This window comes from Lactuca sativa, chromosome 4 (genome assembly GCF_002870075.4).
Source record: "Lactuca sativa cultivar Salinas chromosome 4, Lsat_Salinas_v11, whole genome shotgun sequence".
In the NCBI taxonomy this organism is placed as follows: Eukaryota; Viridiplantae; Streptophyta; class Magnoliopsida; order Asterales; family Asteraceae; genus Lactuca; species Lactuca sativa.
In genome coordinates this window covers 326,796,418-326,800,326 of record NC_056626.2, presented here as the reverse complement: position 1 = coordinate 326,800,326, position 3,909 = coordinate 326,796,418, and the positions used below count along the sequence as shown (strand labels likewise).

At 37.4% G+C, this 3,909-nt stretch overlaps 1 pseudogene; it reads left to right on the top strand.

The window, feature by feature from the left end:
• The first annotated feature begins 791 nt into the window (after positions 1-791).
• LOC111910563 (TMV resistance protein N-like) lies at positions 792-2,459 on the top strand (annotated as a pseudogene).
• The last annotated feature ends 1,450 nt before the right edge of the window (positions 2,460-3,909 follow it).

The following is a 3,909-nucleotide window of genomic DNA, read 5'->3' as shown; positions in this document are numbered from 1 at the left end:
GCCGTCTTCCCAGCTTAAGCACCAAAGAAATGTGTATGAATCCTAGTGTATGAGCTTTTATATTTCACTTTGAAATGGTTAAAAATCCATTGCTTTGATCCACCAGCATTCTTACTAGTACCCGAACCAACCATAGTCACTTCTTCTAAAAGAGGTTTTCCAGCTTCTTTATCACTTTTTTTTGCTTCCTGATGCACCTACTGTTATGTCATTGTTCTCACCAATGCCAACAAAATTTTCTTGTGGTTCTGTTTCACTATCTGATACATGAATGCTAGCCTTACCATTGCCAAAAACCATTCTCAATAACTAATAGAATAACAATAGAAGAGAAGAAGAGACGAAATGCTAATCAGCAAGTGTATTAATGGAAGTCGATGTTACAGTGGAATGCAAGAATCATCTAACTGAAGAAGATGAAGTTTATGGTGACAGGGTCTTGATTTAATAACCAAATCGTACCTGGTATCGAGGAATCAAACCAATTGTCGAAGCATTTTTTTCTGAATCGTTACTTTTTTGAATCGACATCACTATTCCCGCCAAATCGGTGATCCAATCGCCGATTTTTTTTACGGTCACCGACCTAATCGTCGAATTGCTGCAATCCAATTCAATAGAAACAGGTTCCCATCATCGTACGGGTTGATTGCTCGTATCGCCAAGGAGCAATACCAGAGAGCGTTTCGCATGGCGTTGGGATCGACTCTGTACCCTGTTTGGGTACGGAACGTTCAAAACGTGGTACGTGACCACATGAGCGACTCCTGTGACTATGATTTCAACATTGATGAAAAGTTGGTAGGAATGGAGTCTCGGGTCAAAGAAGTTGTATCGTCTTTAGGAACCGGTTTTGATGATGTTCTCATGATTGGGATAAAGGGAATGGGAGGTGGTGGGAAGACAACTTTAGCCAGAGCTGTTTTTGATCAAATTTCCTCTCATTTTGATGTTTTTGATCAAATTTCCTCTCAGTTTGAAGGTAAAAGCTTTGTGGAGAATTTCAGGGAAGTTTCAAATGCTTCTTTGTCCGGTTTAAAGTCTTTGCAAAAACAAGTCCTTCGGGATGTCTTAAATGATAAAGACATCAAAGTAAGTAGTGTTTATGATGGGAACACATGATGAAGAGGGTGATGCATGATAGGAAGGTTCTTGTTGTTTTGGATGATGTGGATCATATAGACCAGCTTGAGGCGTTAGCCGGTGAGCCTAATTGGTTGAAGCCTGGAAGTAGAATTATCATTACAACAAGAGATGAGCAAGTGCTCGTAGCGCACTGGGTTAAGTTCATTCATGATGTCAGTCTGTTATCAGACAAGGAAGCAATTTGCCTCTTTGGTAGGTACGCATTTGGGAGAGATAATCCAATTGAAGGGCACAAAGAGCTATCCATACAAGTTGTACATTATGCTTCTGGTCTTCTGTTAACTCTTAGAGTTTTGAGCTCGTTTCTTTGTGGTAAAAACGAGCTTGAATGGACCGATGCTCTAGAAAGATTAAAGACGATTCCGTTAATGGAAACTTTGAAAAAGTTGGAATTAAGCTATATCAGTCTAGAGGAGGATTACAAGGAAATATTCCTAGATATTGGATGCATGCTAAAAGGTTTGCATAAAGACGTAGTAGTCACAACGCTTGAAAGTTGTGGATTTCATATTAGAAATGGTTTAAGAGTTCTTGAGCAAAAATCTCTCGTAACATTTTCTAAATTTGAGTTTGTGGAAATGCATGACCATATTATAGAAATGGGTAGGAATATTGTTCGTCACTCACACCCGGATAAGCCTCACAAACACAGCCGATTGTGGGTTTGCAATGAAATTGAAGAGATACTGTCCAATGATTTGGTAAATAAAAATTTTGTTTGTAAGTTGGAGAAAACTAACAGATTTTCACTTGTTACTGACATAAGTTTCATGGTGACTTGTTTTGCATTACAGGGTACTAAAGCAATATGTACTTAATTTGCATAATTTTAGAGAAGGTTTTAGAAAGATGAAGGGACTTAGATTTCTTTCGGTGTTAATCGAAGATCGTTTCGATAATTCAAAATCTAAAAAAGTCAGCCTAGACTTTCCAGATACTTTACGATATCTGAGTGTGAAGTGTTACCCTTTTAGGTCTTTACCCAAAACTTTTCAAGCAAATAATCTTGTTGCACTTGTGATGGCATACAGTTGTATCATACAACTTTGGGAAGGAGGAGAAAGAAAGGTAAATATCATTGATTGATTGTTTTGCACAACTCATTATAATATTTTACATGCATTGTTTTGTTATTACACCAATATTCATCCTGTCTTTTCTACTTCTATTAGGTTCTTAACAAGATGAGATTCCTTGACTTGAACCATTCAAGGTTGTGTACCCTTGACCTTGGGCTTGTTCAAAATCTCGAAACGTTGAATCTTGAAGGATGTAACAATTTGGTAGAACTTCACATGCCCATTAGATGTTAAAAGCTCATATACGTGGACATCTCACATTCAAGGTTGAGAACTCTTGACCTTAGGCGGGCTTCAAATCTCGAGACATTGATTCTTAATGTATGTCGTAATTTGGTAGAACTTCAAATGCCCAGTAGATGTCTAAATCTTAAATCCCTACAACTCACTAATTCAAAGTTGAGGACCCTTGAAATTGGGCTGACACCAAATCTCGAGGATTTAGATCTTAGAAGTTGTAATTATTTGGAACAATTTCACATGGCCAATGAATGCCAAAAGCTCAAAAAACCTCAACATTAGTCATTCAAAGTTAAAGACCCTTGACATTGGGCTGACACCGAATCTCGAGAATTTAGATCTTGGAAATTGTAATTATTTGGAAGAAGTTCACATGGCTGATGAATGCCAAAAGCTCAAAAATGTCAAACTTAGTCATTCAAAGTTAAGGACCCTTGACATTGGGCAGACTCCGAGTTGTGAGAATTTAGATCTTGGCAATTGTAATTATTTGGAAGAACTTCACATGGCTGATGAATGCCAAATGCTCAAAAACCTCAAAATTAGTCATTCAAAGTTAAGAACCCTTAACATTAGGCTAATTCCAAATCTCGAGAATTTAGATCGTGAAAATTTTAATTATATGGAAGAAATTCATGTGGTTGGTGAACGTCAAAAGCTCATAAACCTCAACATTAGTCATTCAAAATTGAGGACCCTTAACCTGGGGCCGACTCCAAATCTCGAGACATTAGATCTTAAAGAATGTTGTAATTTAGTAGAACTTCACACTCCCATCAGATGTCTAAAAAAGCTTGCCCACCTAGACGGAAGTGGTTATTTGGGGTTTAGATCTTTTTTTTTAATATAAAGGATTATACTTTATGTGGTGTGGATGAATCACATGAGGTTGGTCCTTTAGCTGTGTTGCATCTGATTGTGGAGTCCCGAGAAAGCTGCCCACTTCACCCTAACAATAGTCTGCCCAAGTTTGAGTTTAGTTGCTTTTATGAAGAAGATAGACCTTTGTTGACTAGAAATCTCGAGAAACTTATTTCTCTAAGTAAGTGCGCTTGCACAAACCATGAGATGTTTTCTGGAAGCATTTGTGGGTTACAACGTTTAAGAAAGCTTAAACTCGAAGGCAATATTCGAGATGTGCTTAAGGACCTTGACCAGTTGGAATGTCTTGAGGAGTTATTTTTGTTGTCTACAACGATTAACCATCTTCCGGATAGCATTTGATGAAACAATGGCAATGTATAAACCCTATGTTACTCGCTAGACTTTTTATTTTAATCAAGGACAAGAGAAACCTGGTTTGAGGATTGATGTATGTAACTTTGAGACCTTAATTTTGATTATGCAATTTCCCTAGTAGTTTTTTTTATTGAATCAAAGTCTTCAACATATGTCTTGATTCAGATTCACGGTTGGATCCTCCAAAGGCCACAATAATTAAATC